The sequence below is a fragment of the Lactuca serriola genome, chromosome 5 (genome assembly GCF_051521515.1).
Source record: "Lactuca serriola cultivar US96UC23 chromosome 5, Lser_US96UC23_V15, whole genome shotgun sequence".
NCBI classification, from domain to species: domain Eukaryota; kingdom Viridiplantae; phylum Streptophyta; class Magnoliopsida; order Asterales; family Asteraceae; genus Lactuca; species Lactuca serriola.
Window position 1 is genome coordinate 186,292,205 of NC_136412.1, and position 27,239 is coordinate 186,319,443.

At 40.0% G+C, this 27,239-nt stretch overlaps 1 long non-coding RNA gene across 1 annotated transcript; it reads left to right on the forward strand.

The window, feature by feature from the left end:
• The first annotated feature begins 22,118 nt into the window (after positions 1–22,118).
• Positions 22,119–25,421, forward strand: LOC145051375 (uncharacterized). The gene is made up of 4 exons (XR_013683576.1): positions 22,119–22,693; positions 22,869–23,576; positions 23,662–23,775; positions 25,231–25,421. It is a non-coding gene; the product is annotated as an uncharacterized LOC145051375 (long non-coding RNA).
• Positions 25,422–27,239: the final 1,818 nt, after the last annotated feature.

The following is a 27,239-nucleotide window of genomic DNA, read 5'->3' on the forward strand; positions in this document are numbered from 1 at the left end:
CAATTTCCTTAAACACCCCTTATAGACCAGCTTCGTGAATGAGGCCTACTAACGGTAAGACTGACTGGTTACTCATACATATATAATATCAGACTTTTAATGTTATATATAGTATAGGGTGTATTTTACACTTTTAAAATACTAGGTGGTTTAACTTAGTAAATTATACTTTTAATTTAATTAAATGTAAACCAGAAACTTTATGGGTTTATTAAATCACCTTTAATTATGCACTTTAATTAATTAACAAAACCATAAGGGTGTGATTTGAACTTTTCAAATTACTAGGGTTTTAGAATTTAACAGTTCAAAATTTAACTTTTAGTCAAATTTTAAATTCCAAAACTTGAGGGAAAGTTTTGAAACATTCCAAAACATTAGGGATCAAATAACAAATAATTCAAATTAAACAATTAGTTTCATAATTATCTATATTTGACCTAATCTTATCTTAGCCACTAGATAATTACCAAATAATTTGAAATAATCCATATTTATCACATAAACAACCAATATTTAAAAGATTTGAAATTATCTATTGTTTTGGCAAGAATAATCATTAATTTAAGATAAAAATCGGATTTTAACTTCAAAAAACGAATTAAGCATCAAATCCAAGTCAAAACAGCAACCAAAACCCGAAAATCCCTCTGTCTGACCCCTGGACTCGCCGAGTCAGGGACTAGACTCGCCGAGTCAGACAAACTCGCCGAGTCAGGTCGGGCAGAGGCCAAAAATTAGTTTTTCAGTAAACAAAATAGATAAGCATCAAATACAACTGAAACCAATCAACGCTCTGATACCACTGATGGGTTTTATGCATAAGAAACAGTCCTATGTGCTCATACAAACCCTAATGCTTGGATCTAGGTTTCTTTATTGTACATGCTTTGAATCTAAGACTAATAAACTTAGATCTAACATATTATAAACTGAATTAGGGTTTATAGAATTACCTTTGATTGTTATATAGCAATAACAATCAATTCCTTGCTTGGATTGGCCTTAGAAAGCTTAGTGCCTCAAGTGCTGCACCTCTAATGGAGTCACAAACACCATATACAACTTGGATGAAGAGGAGAAGAAAGGAGGCTGCCCAAAAACGACTAGAAACCCTAGAGGATCAGTTGTCCACGTTTTGCGAGCCTAAGGGGTCCTTTATATACTTGTGTGGGCTGCTAGGGTTTCAGTCAAAACCCTAATGGACAGCTTAAACTCTAAGCAGCCCATGGAACTTTCTGGATAAGGCCATGGACGAAAATATGATGGGCTTCCATCATAATTTCGTTCACCCCTTATTCCTTTAGCATTCCTTAGCCCAATAACTCAATTATCCAATAATTGCAGTCCAGTCCCCTAAGTTTAATTAATCTCTTTTAGCCACAAAATTAATTCATAATTAATTATTGACTAATATTAATTAAACAATATGATTTCTCCTTTAATATATTATTCTCATAATATATTAATAAATCATATTTAAACCTCTCTCTCCTTAATTCATCCTACATATTGCTATGGTGAAGGCAACCCAAAAGGAATATGCTCATAATCGGGTCAAGTACATACCAAAATAGTTATGGACTTAGACACTAATCCAACAGTCTCCCAGTTGGATAAGTCTAATAACTATTTTCCGTATGACTTCAGAACCTGATAAGCAATCGTAGCTTTCAAAAGCCGCTGTCAACTCTGATCTTATCAGATAGCGTGTCCTCTAGATAAGGGATTATATATTCCTCCATTCTCAAGATATCGTATAGACAAAAGACATGAATTTCAATCATTTTCTCTATACTGTTTCCCGACTTCCGATTTATGACGTCTGACAAAAGACATGAATTTCGTATATGATACATGGTTTTCTTTATGATTATGGATGACTTATGGTTTTAATAATGATTTGAAAACGAAATTTTTGGACCATATTTTTGGGATGTTTCAAGTTGGCATCAAAGTCTTGGTTTGAGGGATTCGGTCACACTCTGGGTGTGTCTGAACTCAAACTAAGGAATTGGTATAAAAATTTTCAAAAGAAATTCATTTTATAAAATGAACTTTGATAAAAAGTAAAGAATTTTAGAAAAGTGGAAAGAATTTGAAAGAGAGAAAGGGTGTGGTGCATGCAATCAGTTGAGCTCAAGTAAGTACTCCCAAATTACCCATACAAGTTTATGTTATGATATGTTTATCAGCTTTATGAGAACAACATGCTAGATTAGGGCTAAAGATCTAGGAAGGATGCCTTATATGCCTGTTATATGTGTATCAACCTTATGTGGAATGCATGCTAGTATAGATAAGTCAGTATGATAGCCAGAGTAATATATGCTTGATTATGTGTACTCAATGCTCGAATGTTGCTTCCAAGGACTAAATAATTTCATAAGGTTAGGTCTAGCTCTATTGTGCATCTCCTGTTTGAGTCCAACTGTTGTAGGGTAGGATTTCTCACTCAAAGAATTATCTAGTCTTAGGGATATGTAATAGTATTCGCGAGATAGTTAGGGGAAGATAGCAGGGACTTCTTATGCAGCTGATTGCAGACAATGAGATGGTGAATAACCTAGGGAAAGCCTAGGATGAGAGTAGCATGTGAAGCTGTAGTAGTAGAAGGGACTTGGTGGAGTCAAAGCAGTTCTTGAGGAAAGTATGGATAGCTGAGGAAGGTAGTATGGGACCTTACTACTGAAAGCATAGGATCTGTACTCGAATCAAGGAAGGCTGAGATGAATCCAGGAAACTTGTAGTGTCTGAGATCCCTCAAGTTATGTTTAATATTCTAATGTATGTTATGATGTGTTTATTTTCAGAATGGTGGTTTTACGCCCTAGACCAGCAATCGGCAGTTCAGGTGCCTGTAAGGGATCAACCTCAGGCTCTGGAGCTGAGCAGCTAGATGAGCAGACCAGGGAGTTCATCTCCTCAAAGATCATGCACAATTTACAAGACCAAACTCCTATGATCATTGGCACGATCAAGGAGGGCATTCTTGAGATTTTGGATGAGAGGTTGAGTGCTTTACGCATTGAGGTGGCGGCCATGATGGGGCCGCGCACGCTGACTTTCAGGGAATTCAGGGCTTGTGGAGCTCCCGACTACCATGGGGCTCGGGACCCCATTGCGAGTACCAGATGGTTGGTGGATGTCGCCAACGTGTTCCGCATCAGCAGATGTCCCAATGGGGACTAGGTTAGGCTTGCGTCCTGTCTTCTGAAGGACAGGGCACATGACTGGTGAGAGGAGGTTGGCAGAAACATTGGTGATGATACAATGTTGGCTGCGATTACCTGGTGTGATTTCATGACAAAGTTCAGGGCCGAGTTTTCACCTATGATCGAGGTGCAACAGCTAGCGAGGGAGTTTGTCACACCCCGAACCAGACGACGGAAACGTCCGAGGGCTATTGTGACTCAATTGAATACCATCACAATGAATATATATGAAACATAACATTATACATCACCAAGCATTGAAACATTACAATTGGTAGCGTTTACATTCAGTACATTGATCCATAATATTACATGCCCAAAAGTAAATTGTTCGATACTAATTAAACAAACAGCAAGACGTTACTGAGTACATTTTTCCTTTTCGATTTACCTGTTACTTGAGAGTACAAGTATTTTGAAAAACGTCAACATATGAAATGTTGGTGAGTTCATAAGTAATGTTTGAAATATAATGGTTTGTATTGTTTTGAAAATCACCAGAAAATCCGATATTTTCTGAAAAGAGCATAGTATAAAAAGTGTGAAGATCCGTAAGTATGCTTGTTTGTTTCTATAAATGTAAAAGTACGATTTGTTAAACTCGGTATGCATTTCGTAGGTGTATTAATTGAAAACCCTAGGAAAACCCGATGTTTTCCTAATACTTTGAATCAAGCGTTTTATATTTTGTTATTTCGTTGCGACGTGTGTATTCGTTGAGTCCCGGTGACATTGGATTAATTATGGATTGTGAATTGTTATAAACACACATTAATGAAAATGACTAGTTTACAACTATACAAACGATACCTTAGGCGTCGTTCGCACTATTCACTTAATCCAATCACCCTGACTTCTCATAGCCCCACAACCGAGGAGGAAAAGAGGGTACGAAGCCCCCGATATTTCCATAAGTCGTTCAAGGCTATCGTGAATGCGAAGGGCCCTTAGCCCGACTCACATTGGTGAATTCTCGACTTCACTAGCAGTACCAAAGGACCCTTGGGGCCCAACAGCACAAAAGCCATTGAAAGTCCTTTTACACGGAATTAGGTCATATAAGACCCAACTACATGTAAGCGAGTTTCCTTCGGGCCTAAAGATCATGTCATTGGGCTAGCTAGGCCCAACAAGCACGATTTGAAACTTTCGGGCCCAAAGATGGTGTATCGACGTCTGGTGTATTCCCACGTGTGTATTGACTTCCCAAAATTTCCGCGTGTGTATTGAATTCCCTAAATTTCCGCGTGTGTATTGAAGTATCGTCGTGTTATTAATTTCGGATTCGTTATTGATTCGAGACCGAATCAGTTCGTTTGATAACGATTTTGGTGTTGAAGGTGTATTATATTTCGCCGATAGTCGTGGTACTAGTATTTCATCATACAGATTTATTGTTTAAAAACATTAGAATTTTTCTTTTTGCAGCCCCTTTCTTTTGGATAAATTTACAATTTTGACCCTTTGTATAAAAGAATTTCCATTTTAGTCCTTAAACCATTTTTCTTGACACTTTAGTATAAAAACTTGTTGAAAAGGTATTTTTCAGCTCAAATTTATTTGAAAAACAGTTTTAGTCCCTTAAAATGAAGTTTTCACGGCTGAAACCTCTATTTTCACAATTTTTACACTTTTGGCCCAAAATAGAAATTTTTTGCATCTTTGGTCCCTTTTAAATATGAAAAGTATTTTTAACCCTTGAAATGGACTTGGAGCACTAGTAGTCCCCTGTTTTACAGAAAAATACAGTTTCAGCCCCTCTAATTTGAAAATCTCGCAATTTGGGCTTTATTGGGCCGAAAAGTTCATTTTTGGCCCATTATGCTTAAAATTTCACATTTTAATCCTTCAAAAGAGAATATTTCCAGAAAATACATTGTTGAAACTGTTTTGACTCATTTCAACCATCAAAATTTGTATTTTGTCATTTTGGGCCCTTTAACTTTATATTTTTAACATTTTGAGTCCAAAAATGGGATTTTAGCCCAAAGAGTTCATATTAACCAACTTGGTTATTTTTCTAGAGTTGATTTGTATGAAATAATATGATTTATACTTATTTCATTCAACATAATGTAGATCTCGGTTTTGAGTTCTTTTGGACTAGATCCAACACCATAATCACATAAGAACATGTAAATAAACATAGAAATCACACAAAGCATACATATACTCATAGATCTACACATTTGCTTGTATTCCCCCCCCCCCCACAAAACTTATAGAAACCGAAAAATAGGGGTATGAAGCTCACCTTTGGGTGTGGTTTCGGTTTTGGAGAAGAGATGGAAGAAAATGAGATGATTTTTGGCCTAAGCAACCTTTCCTTGTAAGATCTCGAATTTGGGAGCTTCTAAGGTGCAAGATCATGATTTCTTATGAGTTAAGAAGAGATGTTTGATAAATCAAGGAACTTAGATCATAAATTTAACTATAAACTTACCTTAGATGATGATTCTTGTGGAAAATCTCTTTGAAATGTTCTTAAGTCTCGAAAATTTGGTGAAGAGAGGTGAGGGTGTTTCTTGAGAGAGTTTGATAAACAAAAAGTGATTGAAGTGTGTGTGTGTGGGTGAACTCTCGGCCGAGAACAAAGAGAAGAAGAGAGAGGGAGTTGAGGTGACACTTCTAGATGCATGTTGGTCCATGCATGGAGGCATGTGAGGTATAAGTGAGGTGGCACTTCTCAAGTCAACTCTTCACCCTTGGATTTGGGCTTTGGGCCGAGATTTTGAAAGAAAAAGGAGAGTATTGGGCTTTAATGCCCCTAGGCCCATATTAGAGTTAGATTAGGTTAATTATGGTCCATAATAGTTCAGAATATTTAATTTATTTCATTCTAGGCCCAATATGGCCCAAAACGTTGAAATAAATGAAAGTGGGTCCAATTAGAGCCCATTTAAAGGTTCTAAGCCCATGATAGTCAAATTGGAAGCTTATTGGTCCATTGAGCCCAATAAGGAAGTCCTAGTCCAAAATGGACCTAAACAAGAACTTCTATGGTTTCCAATTGCTTGTTGACTATTTGTAGTGCTTTTATGAAGTGTTTGATTGAAAATTTGTTGCCATGAAGTAAGCATCATACATGCTCTTAAGTTTTTGATTCAACATTTTACTTGAATGTTGTGATTACAAGACACCAAATTTCTAGTTGTGACATCATCCCCCCGTTAGAGGGAATTTCGTCCCGGAATTCTGTTTGAAATCTAGATTTGAGAATGCTAGAATAGGTGAGGGTACTTTTGCTTCATTTGGTCTTCGCGTTCCCACGTGAATTCTGGCCCACGCTTTGCGTTCCACCGTACTTTCACGATCGGGATGCGACTTTGCTTAGTACGCTTCACCTCCGTGTCCATGATTTCAACCGGTTCTTCAACGAACAGGAGATTCTCGTTGATTTCGATCTCGTCAAGGGGAATGATGAGTGTTTCATCCGACAGGCACTTCTTTAAATTGGAGACATGGAACACGGGGTGTACACTGTTTAGCTCTGCGGGTAGTTGCAGTTTGTATGCCACTGGACCTTTTCGTGCGACGACTTCGAAAGGTCCAATGTACCGTGGGTTCAGTTTTCCTCGTTTCCCAAAACGAATAACTCCTTTCCAGGGTGACACTTTTAACAGTACTCGATCCCCGACCTGAAATTCTAAGGGCTTTCGTCGTTTATCGGCGTAGCTCTTTTGTCGGTCGCGCGATGCTTGTAATCGAGCTCTGATTTGAATGATCTTTTCTGTGGTTTCACGAGTGATCTTCGGCCCTGTTAGAGCCTTGTCTGTTCCGAGTGTTTTTGCTAGCTGGGTATCGCCCACCTCAGCCCAACATAACGGTGATCCACACTTACGCCCGTATAGTGCTTCGAAAGGAGCGACCTTAATGCTCGAATGGTAACTGTTGTTATACGAGAATTCGACTAAAGGTAAATGGGTATCCCAAGACTTCCCAAAGTCTATCAGACATGCGCGAAGCATGTCTACAAGCGTTTGAATGGTTCGTTCACTTTGACCATCCGTTTGTGGATGATAAGCGGTGCTCATGTCGAGATGAGTTCCTAGTGCTTTTTGGAGTGATTGCCAAAAACATGAAGTGAACCTACTGTCTCTATCCGAGATAATAGACACTGGTACTCCGTGGAGTCTCACGATTTCTCGAATGTATAAGCGTGTCAATCTCTCAATCTTGTAGGATTCTTTTATTGGCAGGAAATGGGCAGATTTCGTCAGTTGGTCGACTATTACCCACATGGTGTCTAGTCCATCCGACGTTTTAGGTAGTTTGGTCACGAAATCCATAGAAATTCCTTCCCATTTCCACTCAGGGATTACCGGTTGCTTCAATAACCCTGAGGGATTCTGGTACTCCACCTTTACCTTGGCACACGTAAGGCACTTACTAACATAGGTGGCAATTTCCGCCTTCATGTTAGGCCACCAATAGTGTTGTTTGATATCCGAATACATCTTGTCTGAGTCGGGATGGATGGAGTATCACGTCTTGTGAGCTTCTTTCATGACTACCTCCCTAAATCCTCCGAGTTTAGGGACCCAAATACGGTTCATGAAATAGTATACTCCATTCTCCTTTGCCTCTAGGTTCTTCTCCATTCCGCGCAATGCTTCGCTTGCTCTATTTTTCGTCTTCATGGCCTCTGACTGGGCTACTGCAATTTGAGTGGTTAGGTGAGATTGAATGGTTATTGAGAGAGTTTTCGTACGACGATTAGAGTACTCCTTCCGGCTCAATGCGTCAGCTACCACGTTGGCCTTGCCCGGGTGGTACTTGATTTCACACTCGTAATCGTTTAATAATTCAACCCATCTTCGTTGCCTCATGTTCAACTCTTTCTGGTTCAAGATGTGCTGGAGACTCTTGTGGTCCGTGAAGATGGTGCACTTCGTACCGTAAAGGTAATGCCTCCAAATTTTCAGGGAAAAGACCACGGCTCCCAATTCTAGGTCATGGGTCGTATAATTCACTTCGTGCGTCTTTAGTTGGCGGGATGCGTAAGCTATCACCCTTCCACGTTGCATGAGAACGCAACCTAAGCCCTGATTTGATGCGTCACAGTAGACCACGAAATCTTCCGTTCCCTCCGGTAGTGATAGTACCGGGACACTACAGAGAGCTTGTTTCAGGGTTCGGAATGCAACTTCTTGTTTGTCCGTCCATTTGAATGGTACGCCCTTTTGTGTAAACGAGGTAAGTGGCTTGGCGATCTTAGAGAAGTTTTGAATGAATCTCCTATAGTAGCCTGCTAGACCCAAGAGTTGACGGATTTCCGTGGGTGTTGTCGGGACTGCCCATCCTTCAACAGCCTTGACTTTAGAGGGATCCACATGAATTCCATCTTGGCTAACAACATGACCTAGGAAGTTCACACTACGAAGCCAGAACTCACACTTGGAGAGTTTTGCGTATAGCTTTTCCAATTGCAAAGTTTATAGGATTTGTCGGAGATGTTGGCCATGCTCTTCTTCGCTTCGGGAATAGACGAGAATGTCGTCGATGAAGACAATGACAAAGTTGTCGAGGAATGGTCGACATATCCGGTTCATCAGATTCATAAATGCGGCAGGGGCATTTGTTAGACTGAAGGGCATTACGACAAATTCATAATGTCCGTAACGAGTTCGGAAAGCGGTTTTTGGAATATCCTCTTCCCGGACTTTGAGTTGATGGTATCCGGACCGTAGATCTATCTTAGAAAAATAACTAGCTCCTTGGAGCTGGTCAAATAGATCGTCGATTCGTGGGAGTGGGTAGCGATTTTTAACAGTGAGTTTATTTAAGTCTCTGTAATCGATGCACATTCTAAAAGATCCGTCCTTCTTTTTGACAAAGAGGACTGGAGCTCCCCATGGCGAGTAACTAGGTCGGATGAATCCCTTGTCCAAAAGTTCACTGAGTTGGCTGGACAATTCCTGCATTTCAGCAGGAGCTAGCCGATAGGGTGATTTAGCGAGAGGAGTTGTTCCTGGAACGAGGTCAATTCGGAACTCCACTTGTCTCTCTGGGGGTACTCCAGGAAGATCTTCAGGAAACACGTCTGGGAACTCACATGCTATGGGAATGTCTTGAACGTTAACCTCTTCCTTGGTTTTATCCACTATGTGAGCCAGGAACGCCAAATTGTTCTTTCGTAGATGTTTCCGTGCCTGGATGCACGAGATGAGGCGAAGGTTCATGCTAGGTTTGTCTCCGTAAATTACTAGGGTTTCGTGATTGGGAAGGTGAAGGCGAACGGCCTTCTCGTGGCACATAATTTCAGCATGGTGGGGGCTTAACCAGTCCTCGCCGATAATCACGTTGAAACTCCTAATGGAAACCGGCATTAAGTCTATTCGAAAGACGTGCTGATCTAAGGTTAGGGACATCCGTTGTAGATTTCCCCGGTGGATTCGGTTTTCCCATTGGACATTTCCACCGTAAAGGTTTCATTGAGCTTCTGGGGTTGTTGTTTTAATAAATGCTTAAATCTATTGCTCACGAAACTTCGCTCTGCTCCAGTGTCAAATAGGATGCATGCATAAGTGTGGTTTAGGAGAAACGTACCGGTAACAACAGCGGGGTCCTGAATCGCCTCTCCCTGACCCATGGTCAGCATCCTTCCTGTTCCTCCATTTCCGGGATTGTTGTTGTTAGGGAAATCTCGGCGGAAATGCCCAGTCCTCCCACACCCATAGCAGGTGTGGCTAGGCCCTGCATTGTTGCCGCCGCCGGTTGTGATGTTGTTATTGTTGCGATTGTTGTTGTTGTTGCTGTTTCCTTGTTGTTGGTTCTGGGGAGGGTAAGTCCTACAGTACCTCGCCGTGTGTCCCCTTCGATGGCAACTGGTGCACTGCAACTCCTTTCATTCTCCATTGTGATGGAAACCGCACTTGTTGCACTTGGGAAGATTACCGGAATAAGGTATGGGAGCATTTGAAGCAGCTGAGGCTGGAGCATGTGGTGTGGCTGGAACCGGTGCGGTGGCAGCATTAACTGTCACTGTCTGCTGCTTCTTAAAGGTCTCACGGCCCTGACGCCCCTTCCTCTTGTTGTTCTTCCCTTTCTTGCCATCACCTTCCTTCTTGCCTTCAGTCTCCACTGTCTTCTAACCCTTTTTGTTGTTATGGTCATACAGCTTCTTCGCCAATCTTTTTGCACCGTCAAATGTTTCGGGGTTTGCAGCTATCACATTTCCTTGGATTGGTGATGTTAGTCCCCAGATGAATCGCTCAATCTTCTTTCCTTCCGAGGTGATCATACCCGGGCATAACAGAGATAGTTCACTAAATCTCGATATGTAGGCATCGATATTCGCATTTTGCACAGTGAGGTTCCACAGCTCTTGCTCCATTTTCTGAATCTCACCTCGTGGGTAGTATTCAGCCATCAGCATTTCTTTCATTTCTGACCACGGCATGGAGTTGGCTACAGGGAGTGTCATGGCTTTCACGTGTCCGTTCCACCAAGTGAGCGCTTGATCAACAAAAGTGCAGGCTGCGAACTTCACTTTCATCTCCTCAGGACAATCGCATATCTCGAATACCGATTCCACCTTCTCGATCCATCGCTTCAGAGTGATCACCCCTCCAGTGCCGTTAAAAGTTCGTGGTTTGGCGTTAGGGAAGTCCTTGTAGGTACATGTTTTGGTGGGTCCTTGATTCATCCCATTGTTCGAACTCCCGGCCCCTTGCCCGTTGCCTCCTCCGTTGTTCCCTTGGTGAATTTGTGCCATAGCTACGGTGACCGCAGCAGACACGACCGCCTGGAATGCAGTGGAGTCAACTTCGGGTGGGGTTGGTCCAGGGTTTCCGCGAGTAGGTCGGCGAGGCATCTTTCTGTCATGAAACGGAAAAATGTTGAGTGTTTGGGGTTTCTGTGAGGTTGTGACCCTACTGACTAGGTGCATGGTACGAACTTAAACACTTCTACCATTTAGCATACATTCATAGATTCTCAATACATAGCAATTTGTAATGTCATAATAAAACACGCAAAAGTTCACTAATATTATCCGCATTTAATACATGAAAATTTTGCTCATAGGAGCATACATGAGTGACACTAGTTCGACATCATAACGGCTCTATGAGTAGTGTAGTCACTTAAACATAGATTCGGGGTACATAGCATAGTTCCTAATGACCTAGTAAGATAAGTCTATCCCTAACCGCGATGAGCTGTGTCCTACGTAGTGGCGGGGTCATATGCCGAAATGTTGTGCCAGCAACTGAGCCATCTCCGTCATGTCTCCAATAACCTCATCCGTCTCATGCTCAGCTCGCACTGCCCGGGCCTCCATAGCGTACAACTGCTGTCGAAGTGCGGCGATCTCAGCTTCGGGAGAACGGTTCTCCCTTGGGGGGTTCATTGGTGGAGCGGGGTGGTCTGGTTGCGCCTCGTCCACACACGACGTGACGTGATCCTTGTCCCGGTCTTGCCCTTCCTCGACGTCATCGTCAGTCTCTCCAAACTCGTAGTCGGTGTCTATGTATTCGTTAGGTCCGACGTCATGTGCTTCCTCTGGATTCCCTTCTGGTTCATCTTCAAGCATCCCGTGAGCCACTAGGACTTGATGAAACTGGATACCCGGCTGATCTCCCTCCATGACGACTGGGGGAAAGTATAAACTATCGTCACTCCCATGACTATGATATATACTAAACAGACGTTCTCTTTTTGGTGATAAAGGGGTATAGTTTTAGGTTCCCTAGCTATCACGATCTCATCAGAACGTGTGTTAGTTATACTTTGGAGAGAATGTAGTTGATCAGGCTACATCCACTCCTTGGTACCACTAAGAACAATCCTAAATTAACCGAGATACTAGCATTATCTTGTTTGGTTCGGCGTTATGTTCCTTATTCCTAATGCAAGCAAGGCTGTTTTATTGTTGTGTTTTACTTGTTTTGTTCAGAGTTGTGTTAGTCCCTCTTTTGGTTTATAGTTGCATATCAATGTATGGTTAGATATGCTAGTTCACTATAAACAGAGCTCTGATACCAACCTGTCACACCCCCGAACCAGACGGCGGAAACGTCCGAGGGCTATTGTGACTCAATTGAATACCATCACAATGAATATATATGAAACATAACATTATACATCACCAAGCATTGAAACATTACAATTGGTAGCATTTACATTCAGTACATTGATCCATAATATTACATGCCCAAAAGTAAATTGTTCGATACTAATTAAACAAACAGCAAGACGTTAGTGAGTACATTTTTCCTTTTCGATTTACCTGTTACCTGAGAGTACAAGTATTTTGAAAAACGTCAACATATGAAATGTTGGTGAGTTCATAAGTAATGTTTGAAATATAATGGTTTGTATTGTTTTGAAAATCACCAGAAAATCCGATATTTTCTGAAAAGAGCATAGTATAAAAAGTGTGAAGATCCGTAAGTATGCTTGTTTGTTTCTATAAATGTAAAAGTACGATTTGTTAAACTCGGTATGCATTTCGTAGGTGTATTAATTGAAAACCCTAGGAAAACCCGATGTTTTCCTAATACTTTGAATCAAGCGTTTTATATTTTGTTATTTCGTTGCGACGTGTGTATTCGTTGAGTCCCGGTGACATTGGATTAATTATGGATTGTGAATTGTTATAAACACACATTAATGAAAATGACTAGTTTACAACTATACAAACGATACCTTAGGCGTCGTTCGCACTATTCACTTAATCCAATCACCCTGACTTCTCATAGCCCCACAACCGAGGAGGAAAAGAGGGTACGAAGCCCCCGATATTTCCATAAGTCGTTCAAGGCTATCGTGAATGCGAAGGGCCCTTAGCCCGACTCACATTGGTGAATTCTCGACTTCACTAGCAGTACCAAAGGACCCTTGGGGCCCAACAGCACAAAAGCCATTGAAAGTCCTTTTACACGGAATTAGGTCATATAAGACCCAACTACATGTAAGCGAGTTTCCTTCGGGCCTAAAGATCATGTCATTGGGCTAGCTAGGCCCAACAAGCACGATTTGAAACTTTCGGGCCCAAAGATGGTGTATCGACGTCTGGTGTATTCCCACGTGTGTATTGACTTCCCGAAATTTCCGCGTGTGTATTGAATTCCCGAAATTTCCGCGTGTGTATTGAAGTATCATCGTGTTATTAATTTCGGATTCGTTATTGATTCGAGACCGAATCAGTTCGTTTGATAACGATTTTGGTGTTGAAGGTGTATTATATTTCGCCGATAGTCGTGGTACTAGTATTTCATCATACAGATTTATTGTTTAAAAACATTAGAATTTTTCTTTTTGCAGCCCCTTTCTTTTGGATAAATTTACAATTTTGACCATTTGTATAAAAGAATTTCCATTTTAGTCCTTAAACCATTTTTCTTGACACTTCAGTATAAAAACTTGTTGAAAAGGTATTTTTCAGCTCAAATTTATTTGAAAAACAGTTTTAGTCCCTCAAAATGAAGTTTTCACGGCTGAAACCTCTATTTTCACAATTTTTACACTTTTGGCCCAAAATAGAAATTTTTTGCATCTTTGGTCCCTTTTAAATATGAAAAGTATTTTTAACCCTTGAAATGGACTTGGAGCACTAGTAGTCCCCTGTTTTACAGAAAAATACAGTTTCAGCCCCTCTAATTTGAAAATCTCGCAATTTGGGCTTTATTGGGCCGAAAAGTTCATTTTTGGCCCATTATGCTTAAAATTTCACATTTTAATCCTTCAAAAGAGAATATTTCCAGAAAATAAATTGTTGAAACTGTTTTGACTCATTTCAACCATCAAAATTTGTATTTTGTCATTTTGGGCCCTTTAACTTTATATTTTTAACATTTTGAGTCCAAAAATGGGATTTTAGCCCAAAGAGTTCATATTAACCAACTTGGTTATTTTTCTAGAGTTGATTTGTATGAAATAATATGATTTATACTTATTTCATTCAACATAATGTAGATCTCAGTTTTGAGTTCTTTTGGACTAGATCCAACACCATAATCACATAAGAACATGTAAATAAACATAGAAATCACACAAAGCATACATATACTCATAGATCTACACATTTGCTTGTATTCCCCCCCCCCCCCCCACAAAACTTATAGAAAACGAAAAATAGGGGTATGAAGCTCACCTTTGGGTGTGGTTTGGTTTTGGAGAAGAGATGGAAGAAAATGAGATGATTTTCGGCCTAAGCAACCTTTCCTTGTAAGATCTCGAATTTGGGAGCTTCTAAGGTGCAAGATCATGATTTCTTATGAGTTAAGAAGAGATGTTTGCTAAATCAAGGAACTTAGATCATAAATTTAATTATAAACTTACCTTAGATGATGATTCTTGTGGAAAATCTCTTTGAAATGTTCTTAAGTCTCGAAAATTTGGTGAAGAGAGGTGAGGGTGTTTCTTGAGAGAGTTTGATAAACAAAAAGTGATTGAAGTGTGTGTGTGTGGGTGAACTCTCGGCCGAGAACAAAGAGAAGAAGAGAGAGGGAGTTGAGGTGACACTTCTAGATGCATGTTGGTCCATGCATGGAGGCATGTGAGGTATAAGTGAGGTGACATTTCTCAAGTCAACTCTTCACCCTTGGATTTGGGCTTTGGGCCGAGATTTTGAAAGAAAAAGGAGAGTATTGGGCTTTAATGCCCCTAGGCCCATATTATAGTTAGATTAGGTTAATTATGGTCCATAATAGTTCATAATATTTAATTTATTTCATTCTAGGCCCAATATGGCCCAAAACGTAGAAATAAATGAAAGTGGGTCCAATTAGAGCCCATTTAAAGGTTCTAAGCCCATGATAGTCAAATTGGAAGCTTATTGGTCCATTGAGCCCAATAAGGAAGTCCTAGTCCAAAATGGACCTAAACAAGAACTTCTAGGGTTTCCAATTGCTTGTTGACTATTTGTAGTGCTTTTATGAAGTGTTTGATTGAAAATTTGTTGCCATGAAGTAAGCACCATACATGCTCTTAAGTTTTTGATTCAACATTTTACTTGAATGTTGTGATTACAAGACACCAAATTTCTAGTTGTGACAGAGTTCCAGGAACTTGAGCAGACTACTGAGACTGTGACTGAGATCACCGCCAAGTTCAGGGAAAGGGCCCTTCTCATTCTGCAGTACATGGTGGACGAGAAGATGAAGAAGGGCCGATATCATGAGATGGTGCAGAGTGATATCCGCCAGTTTGTGAGCTTCTCTAACTGCAAGACGCTATAGGACATGATTGCTAGGGATCGTGAGAGGGAGATTGATTTAAAGATGGAGAGGAAGAGAAATCCAGAGTCAGTATCTAGCGTGGAGGGCTCAGTGAAGAAGCCCAAGACAGATTCCCGAGGGAAGGGCCTAGGCCGCTGCGGCTAGTGTGGCAGGTCGCACGAGGGGACGTGCAGGGCAGGGATTTTGGACTGATTAAAATGTGGCCGAACAGGACATGTGAGCAGGGATTGTACTGCTGCTTCTAACACTATTACCACCACATTATTTGATCTGATTTGCTTTCAGTGCAATCAGAGGGGCCACAATAGGTCCCGATTTCCGTGTTTAGCACCAGCAGGGAAGGTGACGGCACCTGCCCCTGCTACGTTGTGGATTACAGAAAACCGTCAGGGTTAGACTGAGGCGCCAGTAGCAAAGAGAAGAGCCTTCCAGTTGACAATAGAGGAGGCACGTGCAGCTCCTGATGTGGTTACGGGTATGTATCTTCTCCATCATATCTTATTTTATTTCTGATTATTTCTTATGTTTATGTGTTTTGTTATAGGATCGTTCTTAGTGAACGACATATCGGATTTAGTACTGTTTGATTCGGGTGCAAGCGATTTAGAAGAGCTCAGGGGAGTTGGATTGTCCACTCAGCGTAAAGATATCAGATGATAGGACCATCAGGGTCGCGAGGGTTCATAGAGGATGTACGCTACAGTTATTTGATGAGCAGTTTTCAGTGGATTTGGTTCCTATTCCCTTGTGAGGGAATAAGGTTATAGTTGGTATGGACTGGTTGAGCCCCAATGGGGTAGTGACCGACTACGAGCAGCAGCTAGTGAGGGTTCATACTCCTAGTGGGGGAGAGCTAGTGATTCAGGGCGAGAGGCCACAACACGGATCGATTCTCTATTCAGCATCGAGGTCGAGGCACCACCTTCAGCAGGGTTGTGTCGGATACGTAGCCTATGTCATGGATACCCGGGATAAGGGTAAGGAGATAGTTGATGACGTACCGGTAGTGCGAGAGTACCCGGACATATTCCCGGAGGATTTACCCGGGATACCTCCAGAGAGAGAGGTCGAGTTTAGGATTGACCTGGCTCCTGGTGCGGCTCCGATAGCCAAGGCACCATATTGGATGGCTCCTCCCGAGATGCAGGAATTGTCTATGTAGCTGCAAGAGCTGCTAGACAAGGGTTTTATTAGGCTAAGAAGTTCACCATAGGGAGCCTCGATCCTGTTTGTGAAGAAAAAGGACGTATCACATCGCATGTGCATAGACTACCAGGAGTTGAACAAGGTAACGATGAAGAACCCTTACCCACTTCCGAGGATAGATGATTTGTTTGTTCAACTTCAGGGAGAATCTTGGTTCTCTAACATTGATCTACGGTCAGGGTATCACCAGATGCGAGTCAGGGATGATGATGTACAGAAGAAAACTTTTAGGACTCGCTATGGTCACTATGAGTTTGTGGTGATGCCGTTCGGGCTCACCAATGCTCCAGACGCGTTCATGGATCTCATGAACTGCGTGTGCAGACCGATGTTGGATCGGTCTGTGATAGTCTTCAATGATGACATCTTGGTTTACTCCAAGACTCAGGAGCAACATGAGGAGCACGTGAGGGAGGTGCTGGAGACACTGAGTAGGTAGCAACATGAGGAGCACCTGAGGGAGGTGCTGGAGACACTGAGTAGGAGCAACATGAGGAGCACGAGGTTCAGTTCCTTGGGCATCTTGTCAACCAGAAGGGTATTCTAGTTAATCCGGACATGATACATGCCGTGATGCAGTGGGAGATTCCGAGGTCTCCAACTGAGATTCGGAGTTTCCTGGGTCTGACAGGATGTTATAGGAGATTTATTCATGATTTCTCCAAGATTGCAGTTTCGTTGACCCGACTGACCAAGAAGTCGGTGGTTTTTTGTTGGGGACCTGAGCAGCAGGTAGACTTTGAGACGCTCTGGCAGCGGTTGTGCGAGGTACCGATTCTCACTCTGCCAGAGGGTGTAGATGATTTCATAGTTTACCGTGATGAGTCAATCACAGGCATGGGAGCAGTTTTCATGCAGCGGGGGTCATGTAATAGCTTACACTTTGAGGCAGTTGAAGCCTCATGAGGGTAACTATTCGATGCATGACTTAGAGCTGGGGGCAGTGGTGTTCGCCCTAAAGATGTGGGGGAATTACCTCTATGGGGTCCGATGTACCATTTATACGGATCACAAGAGTTTGAAGTACCTCATGGATCAGCCGAATCTGAACATGAGGCAGCATCGGTGGTTAGATGTGGTGAAGGACTATGATTGTGAGATCCTTTACCACCCAGTAAAGGCTAATGTGGTGGCTGATGCCCTGAGCCGCAAGGAGGTAGTGGCCCTGATACGAAACATCTATTTGAGGATGAAAGTGATTACTCCATTTCTGGAGCAGATTCGAGAGGCGCAGGTTGAGGGACTGAAGGAGGAGTGCCAGAAATGCGAGAGGATTGTCGGTCGAGTGGCCTCATCTGATTATGATAGCCCAGGGTCATTTTCCCTGCATGGGAGGTTCTGGCTACCATACAGGGCCGGAGTATAGCAGGTATTGATGGATGAGGCCCATAAGTCCAGGTTCTCCATCCATCCGAGGGCGACGAAGATGTACAAAGATCTTCGACCTGATTACTGGTGGCCCTGAAAAAAATGGGATGTATCATGGTATGTGGAGAGATGCCTGACTTGTAGGAAGGTCAAGGCAGAGCACCAGAGACCGCACTTCAAGATGCAGCCGTTAGACATTCCCGTGTGGAAATGGGAGGATATCACCATAGATTTCATTACTAAGCTTCCCAGGACCGCACGTTGGGTCGATTCGATATGGGTCATCATGGATCAGTTGACCAAGAGTGCCCATTGTATACCGATCCAGGAGAGCATCTCGGCTGAGAAGCTGGCTGCGATTTATGTGCGAGAGATAGTTGAACATCATTAGGTGTCTGTCAGTGGTGTCAGACCGATATGTCCATTTCACTTCAATATTTTGGAAGCGGTTTCATGAGGAGATGGGTGCTCATATCCACTTCAGCACTGCTTTCCACCCCCAGACAGACGGACAGAGCGAGAGGACGATTCAGACTCTAGAGGACACATCACGCGCATGTATGTTAGATTTCGGTGGCAGTTGGGCTACGTATCTTCCGTTAGCGGAATTTTCATATAACAACAGTTACCACGCCAGTATTGACCAACCTCCTTTCGAGATCCTCTACGGGAGGAAGTGTAGGACCCCAATCTGTTAGGATGATGTTGGTCAGAGGGTTATGGGGAGTACTGAGGTGGTACTCAAGACCACAGAGTGGATCCAGCAAGTCCAGAGCAGGCTCCGGACCGCTCAGAGTTGGTAGAAAAGTTACGCCGACAAGCGGCATTCCGACGTAGAGTTTTTCGTGGGTGATATGGTGCTCATGAAGGTGTCATCCTGGAAGGGTGTTATCAGGTTCCGGAAGCGGGGCAAGTTAGGCCCCAGGTTCATAGGTTCGTTTAGGGTGTTGGCCCGGGTGGGTCGGGTTGCTTACCAGTTAGATCTTCCAACAAAGCTCAGCCAATTTCACAACATTTTTCATGTTTCTCAGTTGTGGAAGTGCTTAGCGGATGATTCAACAGTGGTACCCCTTGAGGATATTCAGGTTGATGATAGCTTAAACTACATTGAGAGACAGGTGGCGATTCTAGATTGCAAGACAATGGAGCTGAGGAACAAGAGGGTTGAGTTAGTTATGGTGCAGTGGCAGCACCACAAGGGTTCAGAGTGGACATAGGAGCCCAAGTAGGAAATGAGGGAGCACTACCCAGAGTTGTTTTTAGACGCAATAGACAACGAGGACGAAGTCTAAGATAAGTGGGGGAGAATTGTTACGTCCGATTCCCTGCTATGCGTTTAATTACTTATTTATTTATTTTAAAAGAAGGACTCGACGATTTGGTAGCCCTGGCTCGTCGAGTAGAAGGAAATTTACGCGCGAGATGGAGGAATATATGATCCCTTATCTAATGGATGCGTCATTGACAAGGTCAGAGTTCAATAGCGGCTTTTAAGAGCTACGATTGCTAGTCAAGTTTTGGAGTCGTACTTGCAATAATAGTTATTAGACTTATCCAAGTGGGAGACTGTTGGATTAGGTGTCTAAGCCCATAACTATAATTAGTATGTACTTGACCCGAGAGTAACATGGTCCATTTTGGTTGCATATCACCAGGACAATTTGATAGGATGGACTTTCGAGAAGAGGTTATTTATGATTTGTTAATATATTATAAGTTCTAATATATTAGTATGAAAGCATATGATTTAATTAGTATTGATCAAGAATTATTTTGGAATTAATTTTGTGATCAAAAGAGACTAATTAAATATATGGGGATTGATTTGGTAAATCAATGATTCTTATAATGTGGGTTAATTTTTATTTAGGATGGGCTAAACCAATATGGTAGTCCATGGAGGCTTAACCCATGGATCCTAGGTAACATGAAGAGTCATGGGCATTAGGATTTACATGGTGCTAACCCTAATGTTGTCACACTATATAAGAAGCCCCTGAACATCCAAAATGGTACACTAGATGTTCTAAGGGTTCATGAGCCGATTTAAGTGTAAGAATATTCTCTCAAAAGTCATCCTTTGTCCAAAGGTGTGTTGTGATTCTATTTTAGGTGCAACACTTGGGGCACTAAGATCTTAAAGGCCAAACACAACAAATTCTACAAGCCACAACCAAGAGGAAACTCTATAACTCAATTCTATATTGTTTATATCATTTTGTATGATAGTTGTAGGCTTAATTCTTTGGAAACAATATTGCATGTATAATTAGAGAAAACATAGATCCAAAGAATTTAGGTTGTATGTGCACCATAGGATGTTGTAGTATACTAAAACCCATCAATGGATGGAAAGCTCGAAACTTTATGTGTCCAACGGATGTTAAAACCCTAGATCTAGGTTTGCATGCGTGGATTTGAGATTCTAGGGCTTTTTGGACAAGATCCATGTCTTATAGGAATTAGGGTTTTGTCTAAACCCTTTTAGAAGACTTATGGACAGGTAAAGTTGGAAACTTTACCGTTAGAAAGGCATTTCCAGTGGGCATTTTACCCTAAGAAGGATTATAAGATTTTGATTAAGTGTTGTTGTGGAATTGATAGCCGGAGAGTCGCCGGAGCAGCGGACAAGGATTCCTCACTCGAGATTTCAGTAGTCAGTTTTGCGGGTGAGTTCCCTTCAGTAGGAATGAGTCTAAGGCACCAAGTTTGGCCCGTAGTATGTTATGTTAGTAGCTGAGTGTGGGTAGAGCCCGTATCTCATAGTAGTCGAGTGTGAGTGGGGCCCGTATCTCACAGTTTACTTTGATTATGGATATATGCATGACTGATAGATTTAGTTATACTTGTTGTCTATGTGATATCTATATGTTTGTTTAGTATTTGAGTGTGGGCGGGGCCCGTATCTCATAGTAGTTGAGTATGGGCGGGGCCTGTATCTCATAGTAGCCGAGTGTGGGTGGGGTCCGTATCTCAAAGTAGCTGAGTGTGGGCGGGGCCCATATCTCCATGAGTGTGGGATGGGCCCGTATCTCTTAGTTGCATGTTATATATGTATGGTATGTGGTAGTTTCGGGGAGCTTACTAAGCTTCATGCTTATGGTTTTCAATTTTGGTTTCTAGTACTTCCACTAGCAAAGGGAAGGGCTCGGGATGATCGCAAGACACATACCACAATTTTAGCCTGGGATGCTTAGACTTTGATATTTTTTTTATCATATGGTTGTGTCACATTATTTAATATGATGTTTTGAGATACATGATACATGGTTTTCTTTATGATTATGGATGATATATGGTTTTAATCATGATTTGAAAACAAAATTTTTGGACCGTATTTTTGGGATGTTTCATATATATATATATATATATATATATATATATATATATATATATATATATATATATATATATTAAAAGTGGAACAACATTTTAACAGTAACTTTTCCCACTTTAGATTTTGGCCACAATAATTTTGGTTTATTGTCACTTTTAGTCTATATGTTTATACGTTTACAATTTTACCCCAGACAAAACATGGGTTCTCCACTAGTTAATATATACATATAAAAGCACATTGAATTAAGAAACAATATACCTGTTTATGAGTTTGGCTACAAATGTTTTCAAACTTTTCAAATGTGGCACCTTAATCTTTTGGGACTTTAGAGTTTGGGCAGAAAGCTGGCAATTTAGTGCCCAATATTTTGTTGAGATTGCTACTGACTTTTTCCCTCAATCAGCTTACTATACATTGCTTCTATGTTGCTTGACTTCTAATGTTTCCAGATTCCTCCTTCTTTTCACTCTCTCTCTTTCACCTGAACACAAAATCCCTAATACTAACCTCCTTCTGCCTCTGAATGCTCTATCTATTTTCATCCTCGTCCTCGGCATTAAGGTGCAACCACCGACTGAAAGTTGGCCATGGGCCCTGGTAACACGAGGATGACCTGTGATGCCCAAGAAAAGCCCACCAAAAGAGAGCTACAGTTCAATTATTCGACTGATTTTCATTTTATCGCCCTACCGTCACCACCAGCGCGCCACCGTTCGTGTCGTCTCCACTGACTACTTAAATATGGCGGCGATGAACTATGTTTGTATCGACACTGCCAAGATGACATCGATTAATGGACTTTTATCAAGGTATCCCGTTTTCTCTATTCTCTATGAATGAATCGAAGTCAAGTCTCTGTGTTTTTCTTTCGAAACTTATCAATTTCTTTTATGAGTATTGGTTATAAAAGCATACAGTTCTTGTAACTTCCAAAACACTTCAATTGAACATGATGATAAGGTTTTTATTCATTAGGGTTTGTTCATCTAAAACCCACCCCATTATTTCTTACAACCAATTGCAAAGATCAATTACAGGTCAAAAAGTCTCAATTTCTATTAGTTATTTATTATAACCTTATGATTCTTAGGATTTTGGGTAGAAGCTTTTACAATTTCAAGACCTAACCATCATATTCAGAAACTACCACTCTACATTCAAGGGAAGCAATGATTTCATGCCCTAAACATCATTCTTGATTTATATTTTAAGCCCTAAATCTCAGTCTTCCATTTCGATAATTACAAGAACTTGATTGTTTTGGTCAGTAATTTGATATCATTTTCTTTTGTTTTGATCGTATGGATGGTGGCAACAATGCATGTGAAAGTTGATATGAGGAAGATGACAAGCTGAACACCAGTAACATATGGATTTTGGTATGGTTTACCTTTTTTAGTGATTTTGGTTATCAAATTCTAGTGTTTTGTTGTCAATTGTTTAGGTTTGGTTATTAATTTTTTGCTCACAAAGCATTGAAATGAGCTTCCATTAACTTTATAATCTCTCTTCTTATTTTTAGCTTTATTTGCAACTCTTATGATATGAAATCAGGATCACATATTAGATAAACGGGGACAGTGGATACTTAACCAAAGAATGAGGAACTATAGAAGTTATACATAATGTATGGGGGATATACAAAGGCTAAATGCATCTTTTCTTGCAATTTATGTGTCACTGATTCCACCAGAAGAAGTGAAGGAAAAACATAAGCAACTCGTGGTATTATTAGATAAACATGTTACAAAAGAATGGCCCGATGCTCGATTGTTTCCTTATGGATCATCTGCCCATTCATTTGGATTTTGTAAAAGTAACATTGATGTTTGTTGAAGCTTCCTGATATTTTGAAATCTGATAATCTTGGGAATGTTCACGTAATTCTCTTGAAGGGTAAATTGGTCTTTTTAGGTTCTGTTTTCAAAACAAATTCAATATATCTCATTATCTTAAACATGAAACCTAAAATTAAGTAAAACCTAATCAATTATCAGTTCTCAAAATCTCAAATGACAATTTTGCCCTTATTTCTATAGGCATTGACTCGAGCTAGGGTCCCATAGTGAAACTGATGGATATTACTATTGGAATCCATTGTGATATTTGTGTAAACAACTTGCTTGCTGTTATAAATACAAAGCTTCTACGTGACTACTCAAAGATAGATGTAAGATTGAGAAAATTTCCTTTCATTATCAAACATTAGGTAAAGACTAGGGGTGTTAACGAAACTTATGAAGGAACCCTGTCTAGCTATGTGTGAGTTAACCTCATTTCTCTTCCATATTTAACACATGTCCTTTTTTATAATTTGAATTTGTTTTTTTTTTAATTTATGTTTCAGGTATGTTTTGATGTGCACTATGTCAAAGAATAGTTGTTGGAGAGGAGAGCAAAAATGAAGACTTCAAAAATTGTTTGGTCGATAACAACACATTAAAGGATATGACTTAATAAGGTTAGGGTTTATAATTTCTTTAATTTTGGTTTTAGATTTTAAAGATCAATGAAATGTTTGAAATTAAAAATTTGAAATTGTTTGGAGGGAATTATAACATGTTATGAAATTATGATATTTTTAAAGAAAATTTTCCGTTGCTAAAAATGGATTCGTTTTTTTTTTTTTTTTTTTTTTAAATAGATAGCACGAACTGTTATCCGAAATAGTTCATATGGGTTAATAGAAAAGTGCAATTTTTTTTCTCATCTGATACAACTTAACAATTACATAGCAAATTAAAAAAACATAGGAAAGATGAACTGATTTAATTTTTTTAGCTACTTTTATGCTATATTCATATTCGTGTCCATGTAGTCATGGCTTGTTGGGAGCTAGAACAATCTCTATAAAGCTTAACAGGTAATCACTGCTTACCACACAATCCCATGAGCTGATGGTCAAAATTAGAGAAAACAAAGTCCAACTATAATATTCAATTTTATTAATTTTTGTTATATTGGTTTCATGGAATCAAGGATCAATATCAATAATAAGAACATAAACAACTCATGCCACTACCATTAAAAAATTTTAGTATGCAAATTCAGTTTTTTTTGCAATCCGTTGTGATTATATTGCAGATACGATTGTACTGCAGATACGAAAGCACACAAAAATTTAAACATCAAAATCTTTAATTACTAGATTACCTTTTATAATAGAAAATCAAGTTTTGTTTTATAAAAATAAGTTAATATGAACTGTGTGACAATATTTGTAATGAATATTCAATTTTGATGATTAGGGAACCATGTAAAATGATTTTCAATTATGTAATATATCTATAAAAATCTATGCAACTATTAAAATTAATTTTATTGCATTTATATATATATATATATATATATATATATATATATATATATATATATATATATATATATATTTCAACAAATATTATAAATGGAAATTTGATTTTGTTGAATATTTTTATTATTATGAATTTGTTTTGGAACCTATTTTTCTTATGGAACAAATGGCTCCGAAATTTGTCACAGAACAGATGGCTACAAAATTTGTTACGGAACAAATGGTTACGAAATTTGCTACGGAGCAAATGCTAACGGAATTTGCTACAAAAACAAATGACTATAGAATTTGTTAAGGAACAAATGGCTATGGAATTTGTTACGGAAAAAATGGCTACGGAACAAATGGTTACGAAATTTGCTACATAAGAAATGTCTACAGAATTTGTTATGGAACAAATGGCTACGAAATTTGCTACACACCCCATTGTTACGAAATTGTTATGGAAGTGTGTTGTAGTTAAATTGCTAAGGAATAAACATCGTAGCAAACACACGCTGACTTCACCAACCTTTATGTGATTATCCAATTATGTGTATGGTATGTGGTAGTTTGGGGAGACTCGCTAAGCTTAGTGTTTACAGTTTTCAGTTTTGGTTTCAGGTACTTCCGATAGCAAGGGGAAGAGCTCGAGATAACTGTAGTGCACACACCATTTTGTTTACCCTGGGATGTTTTACTTTGATATATTGACATTTGTTTTGATATGATACTCTGATTTGATACGATGACTTAAGTTTTTGGATGAAATGATTTTTGTAACTTTGGTTTATTTAATAATTAAAACTGAAATTCTTGGTCATGATTTTTGGAATTTTTCATGAAAGATGGCTCTTAAAGGTGTGGTGAAGTCAACGTGTGTTTGTGTGTGCTTTTAGGAAAAACAAATTTCCATAACAATTCCGTAGCTACAAGAAATATACATACAGAATCTCAATGACAAATTCCGTAGCAACTTCTGTAGTTATTTAGGTTTAGCTATGGAATTTTATCATTTAGCTACGGAATTTTCGTAGCTAAATCGAAATTTTCTTGCAGTGAGCAAATTGATATATTAAAGTGATTTTAGGTATCCTTTACCATAGATTTTCCATGTGGGGTTCCACGTAAAAATCCAATGTTCTCTCTATTATTATTTACTGCTTTTAAAGTGGACGTGATTGTGCAAATATATTTATTTATTCCGATTGAATCAGTATCATAATACTTGTGTTTAACGTTCGATATTAAAGAAAAAAAACTTATAACATATGCGAAAAATTTCCAGTATTTGGTATCTATCTACTCATCTTGGTCAATTTTAATAGCTATCAAATTTAAGACAATACTACCAAAATGGTCCATGTGGTATGCATTTTTTGGATTTGGTCCAAACCACGACTTTTTTGGATTGATAGTCATTTTCAACTAGTTTCATTGTGAAATTGGTCCTGTTAAACATGAAAAGACTAATCTGCCCTTTCAAAACACATGTCAATATATCACAGTAAAACATCCCAGGCTAAACAAAATGGTGTATACACTGCAGTCATCCCGAGCTCTTCCTCTTGCTACCGGAAGTACCTGAAACCAAAACTGAAAAATATAAGCACAAAGTTTAGCGAGTCTCCCCAAACTACCACATACCATACAAATAATCACATAATCACATAATAACATAACACGGGCCCTGCCCCGCATCGGACCGGAGTCTGACATCAGGCCCTGCCCCACATCGGACTGAGATCCGACATCTGGCCCCGCCCAGCATTGAGCAAATCTCGGTATACATATAAACATATCAACAAATACATATAAACATAAACATATAAAGATTCCTCAGGCCCCGCCCAGCATCGAACCGAAATATGGAAGAATACAACATTCCTCGGGCTATCCATGACATCAGACCGAAGTCTGGAAACATATAAACAAGCACATGCAAGAATCATGAAGACATCAAGCATACAAACATTCCTCAGGCTTTCCCCGACATCGGACCGATGTCCGGAAACATATAAACCTACATCAAAACATATAAACCTACATTAGGCACTGCCTGACATCGGACCTTAGTCTGGAATATACTAACATACATAAAAGGGCAGGCATTGGTGCCTCTGACCTATTCCTACAGGAGGAAACTCACCTCGTACTGCTGAAGTCCCGTAAATAAATCTCTGGTTGTTGGCTGACAGACCCTCGAACTGTCAACATCAAATCGGCACCCAATTAATACTTGGTTTCTAATCTATAACCATAAGTCCATGCTTAGGGTAAAAGACTACTTTACCCCTAACCTAGCTTGATTCAAGCCTAAGGCCCAAATTCACACCCTAAAGGCCCGAAAGGCAAATAAACAAGGAAGACCCAATTTTGCCCCAATTTTCCAAATTAGGCCCAACCCCTCACATAGGCCTTACTTTGAAGCCCATCTAAATTCCCTAGTCCATATACTTGTTAATAGTTGGCCTATCAAGAGTCCAAACATCTACGCCCAACATAAAAGGCCCAACTCAAAACTCAACACAATCAGGGATTTCACATGAAAGGATGATTAAGGTTAATTAGAAACACTTAACCCATTAAGTTCTTAATCTGTAACATGCTGACTCCCAGGTATGATATTTAAT